Source organism: Solanum stenotomum, chromosome 5, assembly GCF_019186545.1.
Source record: "Solanum stenotomum isolate F172 chromosome 5, ASM1918654v1, whole genome shotgun sequence".
Taxonomy (NCBI): Eukaryota; Viridiplantae; Streptophyta; class Magnoliopsida; order Solanales; family Solanaceae; genus Solanum; species Solanum stenotomum.
The window spans coordinates 23250156-23262682 of record NC_064286.1 but is presented as its reverse complement, the minus strand read 5'-3'; positions in this window follow the sequence as shown (position 1 = coordinate 23262682).

The window sequence follows — 12527 nt, the reverse complement described above, 5'->3', positions numbered from 1 at the left end:
TCGAGGGCTATGTTATGTTTCCTACTCCTATGTTTTGAGACTTTAGCTTGCACTTGTATTTTGACTATGAGGGGAGCCGGTAGTATGTCATGGCCCCCGTCCTATCTATGTATGTAGAGGTGTGCGTTGGACAAGTATTTTGTAAATGAGCTTGACTCTTGTTCTATGATGTCTTTTTGAAATGGTTTGCCCTTAGTCCCTATTTCCCGTTAATTAATGTTGATTGTACTTCCGCGACCGATGAAGTGTGATGACAAGTTTGAGAGGCTTGTTTGGGGTTCCTTCGGGTTCCTCATTCGCCATGTCACGTCTAGGCCCTAGGCTTGGGTCGTGACAACTATCTCAATAAATAATCTGTGAGTTCAATGGCAATTGAAATATCAAACTCCAAAGCTGAAACTGCATCTAACTATGTCTGAAATAAAGCCTCTAACTGACTAGAGATGCGGGGACATGCCCTAGCTAAATCTCGCAAAAATGGAACTAAAGACTGAAAGTAGAAAAATAAACATGTCAATCGTCCTCGAAGAATGAGGACTCACCACTGATGTTGTTGAACTGAAGATCGGGAACCGATCTATGCGTGATCTGAATTCTAAGGACCCGGACCTACATCACGAGAACATGTAGCGCAAAGTATGCGTTAATACTTGAAAGATATTGAGCATGCAAGATAAAATAAAAGCTGAACAAAACATATAACTGAACAAAGCATACTGAGCAATGATATAAGATGAATATGATATTTTATACTAAAAATATTAAACAGAAAGTAACTGAATGCAATGACCAAGTTTATAACATGCTGAATCTAAATACTAAACTATGACTGGTAACCTGGTCAATGAACTAGAATCTGACTGTGGGAGCTACTAATAACCGACATAAAATCACATGAGCTAAACGTAGAGTCTGATGTATATGCCCCATCGAGAGGACCTAATATACCATGCCAGAGGTATAGAGGCATGATTGGCGTGATCACTAAATTGATACCCACAGAGGGGACTTATAAACCTATGGGGGCATGTAGTTCTGGGACTATGAGCGTGATTGACCCTAGTCCAACTCGGTATTTAAGCATACTCCCAATAGATTGCATTAAAATACAATATAACTGAAATAAACTTGATAGCTCGATATTCCGAAATACTGACTGAAAAGCATCATTAATGTACTGATAATGAAACATTCTTAACAAAGACATGTATATCCGAGTAATCTGACCTAACAAGTGTAATTCATGAACTAAACGGATCTACACAACTAGGGTTCTGAGTTTCAAGAAACAACTAAGCAATAATTCCACAAAAACATGATAATCTGATTTGGATTAGTCTAACAACTGAATCACAACATACATTCTAAAATTTTAGAAACCCTAGGTCTAACATGATGTAGAGAATCAAGAATTTGACTGAATTCTAGGGACCTAATGGGTGAAAGGAACCCACTAGTGAAATCCCACATACCTGGTGATGAATTCCATGGAGAAATCTTCGATTTTGGGGATGAAATTGATGAAAACCTACTGCGTTCTTGGAGAGGGGTTCGGTTGACTCTTTCTTCTTCTTTTCGTTCAACTTGATGATTTTTTGGAGAATGAGTCGACTAGGGTAAGTTCTAATTAATTTACTAGGCTAAAACTGACCAAACCTATGTAGTTTAGGGGTTAAACGTCGTAGTGTAGGGGTCGCATAGGGACCCCTGACTTAAAAGTTGTCGAGGCCAACCGACGGACCGTGGATGGACCGACTCAAGAGTTGGGGTTTTAGAGATTGAATCCTTAACCTGAACTAGATGATAGAGATAACCCTTAGAGATCATGTTTCTGGCCTTAAGGTAAGAAATGAAACACCCCATAGGCGCTAAGCTACTACCCTTCCATTCTAAGATTGGTTCGTCTGGAAACTGAAAATGAACGATCCTAATTCTATAGCCGACTGAGGCATAACATGAATGTAACCAATCTATGCCTAGAATGATATCAAAGTCTGCCATTTCTAACTCTACAAGACTGTGACAGGGCAATTTCTGTATACTCGTCTAGCTATAATTGGGTCACCGACTGGAGTAGAGACTGAAAAGGATTCTGAAAGAGTTTCTGGACTGACACTGAAATTGGCTGTTATATAAGGAGTTACAAAGGAAAGAGTAGCCCCTGGATCTAACAAAGCATAAACATCTAAATGAAAGACTCATAACGTACCAGTGACCACATCAGGAGAATCTTCCTGATCCTGGTGAGCTTGAAGAGCATACAACCTGTTATGGCACTAACCGCCACCTGTACCAGATAAGTTACCCTGCTGAATCGGGCGACCTGCTGGTGCTGCTGAAGTTGTAGATTGAGCTCTACAATTATTACCTCTTTGACTCTGATTAGAAGGACAGTCTCTCAACCTGTGACCAGTCTGACCACACCCAAAACATCTTTCCTTCCCTGCAAGACACTCGCCCAGATGGTTCTTACCACACTTTGGACAAGTTAGGTAGATTCTGGTGCCTGAAACACTCCCCTGAGTTTTAGAGTCTGATGCCCTACCTTTCTGATCCTGTCGAAACCTAAAAGATAGAACACTAGCTGATGAAGGTGTTGGAGCTGAAGATTTCTGCTAGAACTGAGAGCGATTTCCACCACCCAATTTCTGCTGAGAATACTCATAGTTTCCTATCCTAGCCTTCTTATTATCCCTAGCATGTTCCCTGAGATTATCTCCCTCAACCTGCTGAGCATGGGTCATAAGCCTAGAGATATTCATATTTTCCAGCAACATAGCATTTCTGCACTCTATTTTCACTAAGTCTGACACTCCATACATAAACTTATTCATTTGTGCCCTTGGATCAGCAATCATCTGAGGAGCATACCTGGAGAGTTGGGTGAACTTTAGTCCGTACTCTTGGACTGGCATGCTACCTTGCCTAAAATTCATGAACTCCTGAGCTTTTGCCTCCCTCAACTCTCTTGGGAAGAACTTGTCCAGAAAAGTCTCACTAAGACACACCCAAGTGATAGGAACTGTATCCGTACCCCTGTTTTCTTTCCATTTAGTAAACCAGATGTAAGCTACATCCTTAAGTTGGTAGGGTGCCAATTCTACCCTATCATTTCCAGTCACTTGCATCACTTAAAATATTTTCTTGACCTCATCAATGAAGTTTTGAGGATCCTCACCAACCTGTGACCCTAGAAACTTAGGTGGATTCATCCTAAAGAAATCGCAAACTCTAGTTGCAGTTGACCAAACATTAGTATTAGTAGAAACTGGGCCTGCTGATTTTTCTGTTTTGTCACACTTTGAGCCAAAAACTGAATGGCATTTCGAAACTCTGCGTTCTAAACTTCCTGATCTGGGACTGGAGGAGCTGTGTTAGCATTGCGTGCATTCGCATTCCTTCCATAAGCTCTACGAGGAGGCATGATCTAAAAATGTATAATGATAGATTAGAAAGAGAGATCATACCAACGCACGATAAGAATATCAAGAAAGTAAAGTTTTCCTAAAACACTTTGTACCCTCTCTCTCATTAGATGTGGTGCACTTCACACCCATGAAAAGGACTTTATTTAGTGCAGATTTTCAGACATCCTAGGAAACTTGAACGTAATGCTCTAATACCAAGTTTGTCACACCCCGAGGCTACCCCCAATACACGAACACTAGACCTAGGATCACCAATGACCCCAAGCTAACCCTAAGCTAGTATATCATAAGCATACTAGATAAACTGATTAAAGAAAATACTGTGCGGAAGCTTAAAACATCATAAAACTTAAATTATGGGGAATACCCATTACAATCTGAATAAATAATCTTTCAGTTCAATGACAGCTAAAATATCCAACTCCAAAGCTAAAACTTAATCTAACTATGTCTGAAATAAAGTCTCTAACTGACTAGAGATGTTGGGACATGCCCAAGCTAAATCTAGAAAAACCGGAACTAAAGACTGAAAGTAGAAAAATAAACATGTCAATCGTCCTCGAAGAATGAGGACTCACCACTGATGCTGTTGAACTGAAGATCGAGAACTGATCTATGCGTGAACTGAATGCTGATGACCCGAACCTATATCTCGAGAAGATGTAGCACAGAGTATGCGTCAATATTTATAACAGAACAAAACATATAAATAAACAAAGTATATTGAGCAATGATATAAGATGAACATGATATTTTATACTGAAAATACTGAACATGAACTAACTGAATGCAATGACCAAGTTTATAGCATGCTGAATCTAAATACTGAACTGTGACTGGTAACCTAGTCAATGCACTATAATATGATTGTGGGAGCTACTAATAACCGTTATAAAACCACGTGAGCTAAACATGGAGTCCAATGTATACGCCTTATCGAGAGGACCCAATATACCCTGCCAGAGGTATAGAGGCATTATTGGCGTGATCACTAAATTGATACCCACAGAGAGGACTTATAAACCTATGGGGGCATGTAGTTCTGGGACTATGAGCGTGATTGACCCTAGTCCAACTCGGTATTTAAGCCTACTCCCAATAGAATGCATTAAAATACAATATAACTGAAATAAACTTGATAGCTCGATATTCCAAAATGCTGACTGCAAATGCATCATTAATGTACTAATAATGAAACATTCTTAACTAAGACATTTATATCGGAGTATTTGGACCTATCAAGTGTAATTCATGAACTAAAAGAATCTATACAACTAGGGTTCTGAATTTCAAGCAAGAACTAAGCAACAATTCCATGAAAACATGATAATCTGATTTGGATTAGTCTAACAACTGAATCATAACATACATTCTGAAATTCTAGAAATCGTAGGTCTATCATGAGGTAAAGAATCAATAATCTAACTGAATTCTAGGGACCTAATGGATGAAAGTAACCCACTAGTGAAATCCGACATACATGGTGACGAATTCCATGGAGAAATCTTTTGATTTTGAGGCTGAAACGACGAAAACCTGCTATGTTCATGGAGAGGGGTTTGGTCACTCTTCTCCTTCTTTTCGTTCAACTTGATGAATTTTTGGGGAATATGTTGACTAGGGTAAGTTCTAATTAAGTTACTAGGCTAAAATTTACAAAAACTACGTATATTAGGGGTCCAATGCACAGGGAAAAGACCGAACCACCCCTGAATTAAAAGCTGCCGGGGCCAACCGACGGACTGACTGACAGACCGTGGATGGACCGACGGTTCGTTCTTGTCAACCGTCACTTGGCTTCAGAGAATGGGTTCTGGGGGTCTCGATCCACGGACCAGGACCACGGCTCGTGGTCTGACCTATGGTCTATGGGTCCGATCGTGGGTCAACCCTTAGACAAATTTCCTGGACTTTTTGGGGAGGGATTGCAAGTGGCCATCCACGGACCCCACCTACTGTCTGTGGGTTACCCTACTATCCGTGGGTGGTGCTCGTTAGTGGCCCCTACAACTTTTGAAATCTGAATTTTGGTCTGTCTAGGATACGGGGTGTTACATAACTATCCAATCCACTATCCATAGAAAGGTACAATTAAGTATCTAATCCAAGCTATCCATGGAAAGGTACAATTAAGTATCCAATCCAAGCTATCCATGGAAAGGTAAAATTAAATACCCAATCCAAGCTATCCATGGAAAGGTACAATTAAGTATCCAATCCACACTATGTTTCATTAGGATAATTCTTTATCTTTGATTCAATTAAGTGAGAAGACCTTTCACAATCATATTTCCACATTGTTCATGAGAAACTCCTTTCAATAACACAATAACAACATTATCATTGATACTTTACTCTCAAGTATCCTTAAAACATTTACATAGATTTCATAAGAACATGTATAATCTCATAATTAACCTTTAAAGGGTCAAAACCTACTTTTAATCACCACGTCTAGAAAATAAGGATTAGATATGGATTTCATCATAAATTCATGTGACTCCATCACTTCATGCTTGATTTCATAAAACTCCTCTTTCATAAGCAAAGACCCACATCATATCATCATAATTGGGAAAGTATGGGATTTACATGGGTTCATGGGGAAATCATCATAAAATCATAGGAGATCATAATTCAATTATTTAAATCAATAGTGGAGAGAACCCATGGAAATTGAAGAAAACCCTAACTTAATTGGAGATTTATATCTTTGAAAATAGGAGAATTTGGAAACTCCGTGGATGGAAGGGATCCGTGGATGAAAACTATCATACTTTGAAGCCAATTGCTAATCTTCAATGGAGGAATTGAGACTTGACTTGAAACCCTAGGTTGAATCCTTCTTCTTTAAGCTTTCTAGAGAGAGAATTATTGGAGAATTCTTCTTTTGGTGAATTTGGAGAGAATGAAGTGAATGGGCTAATTTGGGTGTTTAAAACACTTATATAAGGGTCTTAGTGAAGGGAAAAATGACTCTGACTTAAAAAATGAAACAAGGCACGTTGGAGCTCGTAAAAGGCCACTCAACGACTCGCCAAGTGAGCCTTTAGCTCACCGAAATTTACAGTGAGTCGACTTGGGGGCTAAGTCAACTGTGGCGATGGGGAGTCGACTTTGGTGACACGCCGAACGGAACGGCAAGCTCGACTTAGCTCGCCTAAAGTTCCAGAACATTGGATGTTGAAATCGAGGAAAAAAGGTGAGGAGCTCTACTCGTTGGTAGATTGCTAAGTCGACTCGGCGTTATCAACTTACTTCGCCGAATCGACTATGAAGTGAATATTTTCTCTTCTCTAAATTCGGGGTGTTATAGATTTGGTCTTAGAACAATTTGTCTTGAGGGACCTGTGAAAAACCCCAAATTTTCAAAAGACTCAGAAAAATGAGTTTTTTAGAATGAAATGAATATGATAGAAATTAATCATTATAGCTATCAGAATGATGTGTTAGAAAAGTACCAATTTCAAGAAATTGTATTGGTAGGCGAAATTACCAAGTTTTCAAAAGTTTAAAAAGTTTTGAAGAGTTATTTTTTGGAAAGATACCAACAAGAGAGTCAACCCTAACAAAGTAGTTGCTCCACGACAACGAAGTTTGAATAGAAAAGTAGTAGATTATAGTTTAACCATGAGAAAAATGAATGAGAAAATCTACAATCTCATCTTTCAAAGGAATTATGAAAAGATGTTTGAGAAGGTATCATTTTACGAAACTCAAGAAAAGATAAATATGATTATGGTTGTAAAGATGAGAAAGCATATTGTCAAATTTCACGACACTAGCTTCAATGAAATTTTAAAAAAGTGATTCTTGAAAAAAAATGCTTCTAAATGCGATCTATTGTTGTAGAACCTAAAATTTATTTTACAATGAATATAATAATTGAGAAAATGGTAAAGAAGAACTCCTCATGTTATTGAGAAATATTCAATATATATAGGAGAACATTAGTGAAGATGAATGTTTGATGAAATTGATAATGTGTATTCTAAAGCACATTTTGTAAAATGACAACTTCAATCTCAAGAAGAAAACATCTTCTAAATATACGAGGAGCAGAGCAAATGAGAATATAAGGGTATTCCTTAAAAGAATAAATAAAAACCATCCAAACTCTATAGAAGATCGTTGTTATGCAATTTTTGAAGAGATGAGGAACAAAAAAAATTGAGAAATGATGAATATTTTGCGGATTTCAACTACAAAGTTCAAGGGAAGTATTGGGATGTGAACCTTGTCTTGAAAGAAGAATGAAACTTTAATTTGCGAGATACAAGAATTTAGTTAACTTGTGAATTTAAGATAAAAATAATAATATTAGAGACTTATATAGTTAACTACATGTATTTGAGAAAAATGAAGATTAATGTAATTAAGGAAACAACACATAAAATAGACCCAAAATATGAAAGTAATAACATGAATCGCCCCATCCCAAAGTAATTTATGGAAATACCCTATTGTTATGATGCAAGAATGGACTCAGAAGCTTAGAAATAGTGTATTGTGTGCTTGAGGTATTGTACCTACTCATTAAGTTGGTTAGGTTTTCATTTTAGAAAAATAGTATCATATTGTTCAGTTTAGCTCAATAAGTTTTTAAAGTCAATTTCTATTATTTTCCAAGTTGCCTGATATGTTTGAGGATTGAACACTTTAGGTCCAATGATGACAATTATGTTTTGTACTGTCTCGAAGGCATGCCTTGGATATTTAAGCATTGTAATTATCCTTGTTGCAGTTCATACGTAGAATTATTTAGCTAAATAGAAAATAACTTATCTCTTACTCTTTTCCTTTTCTCTTTCTTTTCTTTTCGTAGCTTCTTTGTTGTTTCATTTCTATTTTATTGATTTCTCATTGTTTTCTTAAACTTAATTGCATACTTTAGTATCAGAGCACACTCTTAAGCTATGTGGGTAGACTAATGGCTGAAGGAAGAGAAATTAAGGACATTCTTGAAAGAATGACCAGGGAGTTAGCTCACTTTTCAGTTAAGTAAAATCAAATAGAAGACCAATATGAAAAATCTTTAGTTGAGCTTAAGAAATCCTTATAGGTTGTGAAAAGGGGGATAAGTATAAAGCTACTAAGGAAAATGAAGGAAGTGGTGAGGTCTTCTCCTTTTGGCTAACCCATGGCTTGGGTTTTTCTTCACACAGGAGGAACACTTGCTACGGTTACAGATAGTGGATATCAGTTTGGAATGGGGTTTTTACCCCAAATTCAAACACTATTAAGAGGACCTATACATCAAAACCTTTCTATGAGGGGGTAGGATCTGCAGGGCATATGGGGCCAGGAACTTCAGTCCCATACTAGAGGCCTATTGGAGCATTAACTCAGATACCTTATGCAGGGTTTCATGGCCAGATACCAATAGGAGGTCTTGGAGGAGGAGCACCCTAACCTAACTTTCAAGGTCACTTCACTCACCCTATGTCTAGGCTATCCAAGATAGAATTTCCAAGGTTCAACTGCATATATCTAAGGTCTTGGGTCTACAAGGTGGATCCGTTGTTTTTTCTCTGAATGAGATACCTCCAATTTAGAAGGTATGAGTTGTTTCACTATGATTTGATGATTTAGGAATAAAATGGCACCTAGCTTACATCAAGCGTAGGTAACACCTACCATATCCTACTTGGGATGAGTATATGTATGCTCTCATGGAAAGATTTGGAGCTGAGTTTAAGGATTCCATGTCTGAACTTAAATTTGTTAAACAGTGTGGATCTATCAAGGATTATCAAAATGAGTTTGATAAGATCATGACTAGGCTAACAATCCTTCCGAAATATGCTATCAATAGTTTCATTACTGGTTTGAGATCTCGGATAGGTCTCACGGTTAAGCCATTTTCTCTACCTCAAGCTTATCAGTTGGCTAGAAATACTGAAACTTAAGTATAGTCTCAACTCAAGCTTACCATATTCTCTTCCTCTGCTAGTGGTTATCAGTATAAGAGTAAGCTTATTAGTTGGCTAGAAATACTGAAGCTCAAGTTTAGGCTCAATTCAAGCTTACTGGATTCTCTTTCTTTGCTAGTGGTTCTCAGTACAAAAGTAACTCATATAGATCCTTTTCAAAAGGTATGGATCCAGGAAGGATTATGACTAGGCTAATAGAGAATCACCTCTAAATTTGAATAAGAACAATAGCAAGAGATTATCATTTGCTGAGATGAATGAGAGAAGATAAAAGGGTTTGTGCTTCTTGAGTGATAAAGATTTCTTCCTTTAGCACAAATGTGGAGGATCAAAGTCAGTGTATCTAATGAAGGTTGAAGATGAGGAGGAAGACCATGAAGAAAAAAAAAGGTGAAGATAGATGACCCTGAGCCAAAAGAAAAAAAAAGGACAAAGAGGAGGTTTGTGAAATTTCAGTGCATGCACTCTAATTCCTACCTACCACACTTCAAGAGTGGAAGGGCATTGCCAGAAGTAACCACTGCACATCTTGATTGATCCTGTTAGTTCTCATAACTTCATGGAGGAAGGTTTGGCAAGGGAACTCCAAGGAGATGTTGAAGTTGTGGGAACTCATGCCATTAATATAGCAGTTGGTCATGACAGGCATACAAATGAATTGTGTAAATCCTTTTCTTGGATGATGCAGGGTATGGTGTATACAACTACCTTACTGTTGATACCACTTAGATCTTGTGACTTAATCTTGGAAGTAGAATGGTTTCTTCCTTTGGGTGATCTAAGTATGAATTTTTAGGAATTAACACTGGCTACACTTATCAAGGACATGATTACATATTGAAGGGAGCTGTAAACAAGGTAAAGTCTGCGGTAGCCAAGAAGTTGGATAAAATGGTTAAGGTAGGTGGTAAGCTATTATAAGGGTAATACTAGTAGAAGAAGAATTGAAGATGAAATCAACAGTACTAGAGGCAATCTTGGCCATCACTGAAGAATATCCTTAGTTGTTTGCTAATTCAAAGGGGTTACTACCATCCAAAGGACCATTTTATCACAAAATACCTCTGTAATTTGGAAGTAATCTTGTGAACTTAAGGCCTTACAGGTATTCATCAGCACATAAAAGGATGTTATTGAGAAATTGATCTAAAAAATGTTTGATCCAAGGCATTGTAGAACCCAGTTCCAATCCATATGCTTCACCAGTGGTGCTGATTGGCAAGAAAGATGGGAGTTGGAGGTTGTGTGTTGATTATTAAGGGCTCAATAAGGAAATAGTTAAGGACAAATTCCCGATCCCTATTATAAAAAAAGCTGCTAGAAGAACTATGTAGCTCTAACATCTATTCTAAGATAGATTTAAAGAGCAAGTTTTCATCAAAGAAGGATGGCCAACGAGGACATTGTTAAGACAACCTTCACAACACATGAAGCCCATATGAGTATTTTGTCATACGCTTTGGGCTATCCAATGCTCCATTCTCATTCCAAAGTTTGATAAATCATGTGTTTAAAGAGCACATTAGGAAGTTCATATTGGTCTTGTTTGATGATATTCTTGTGTTTAGCAAAAGTTTAACCAAACACCTGGTTCATCTTAGAATAACCTTTGAATTACTGATGCAACATAAGTTGTGTGTGAGGCAAGCCAAGTTCTTTTTTGGGGTCAGTACAGTTGAATATTTGGGACATGTTATATCTGCTAAAAGGGTGGCAGCTAATCCCAAGAAGATTAATATTGTCAGACAATAGCCATTACCTAAGAATTTGAGGGAACTTAGGGGGTTCCTAGGCTTGACAGGTTATTATAATAGGTTTCTCAATCACTATAGAGTAATTGGCAAGCCTTTGAATAATATAATGAAGGAAGATAGGTTCAAATGGTATGAAGGGGCATCTTAAGCTTTTGAAAAGAAAAAGTAAGCACTAACTTTAGCACTTGTTTTAACTTTGTCAAATAACTTTGTTGTGTTCATTGTCGTAATAAATGCATGTGACTATGGAATTGGAACTATACTAATGCAGGAAGGGCAACCAATAGCCTATATAAGCTAAGGGATATCTGTGAGGCACTAAGGATTATATGTATATGATAAGGAACTATTGACTTTGGTCTTAGCTGTGACTAAATAGACACAATACTTGATGGGGAAGAAGTTCATTATGAGAACTATTCAAAGGGAATTGAAATTCTTACTAGGTTAGAAGCTACATGCATGCTCTCATATAAAAGGATTGCTTAGTTGATGCAACTACATTTTGAGATTGAGTACAAGAAGAGAAGAGAGAACAAGGTAGCAGATTCCTTGTCCATATTACAACTAGAAGAGGTGACTACAATGGTTGTGATTTCTGGAATGACTAAAATTTTTCATAGATCAAGAATACTTGGGCAGAAGATCCTACTATCAAGGAGCTTTTGATCAAGGTAGTCTCAAGAAGAGGGGGCCAAGGAGTTTAAATTTGTAAATCAACAACTCACGAAAATCCAGTGTTGAGAAAAGAGATCCGTATAATGTGACCTGAGAAACTTGTTGGTGGGCACTCTGGTATTTAGAACACCTACAAGAGAGTTTTTAATATGTTCTATTGGAAAGGATAAAGAGAAAATGTGACAAATATGGTAAGGAGTTGTGAAACTTGCCAAAGGAGCAAGTATGACAGTGTTGCCTATTCAGGTCTCCTTAAACCTCAGAAGATATCAGTTGTTGCATGGGTGAGTGTGAGCATGGATTTCATAGATGGGTTACCTAAATCAACTAGTAAAACTACTATTTTAGTGGTGGTGGTAAAACATACTAAACATGGGTGTTTCATAGCAATTAGCCCCTATATATAACTAGTTATATGTCTCAACTATAGTTGGATCAAGTTTACAAACTCCATAGGATGCCAGAAAATATTATTAGTGATAGTAATCTAATATTTATGAGCAAGGTATGGCATAATCTTTTTGCAATGCAAGGTGTGACCTTAAGTACATCTACCACACACCATCCTCAAACAGATGGTCGGACAGAGGGACTCAATAGAACACTAGAGACTTACTGAAGGTTCTTTTGTGCTGATAGGCAAAAGGATTAGGCCAACTTCTTGTGTCACGACCCGAGTCTACCTCCGGACGTGACACAACGTATAAGACTCCAAAGAGCCTCATAGCACTCAT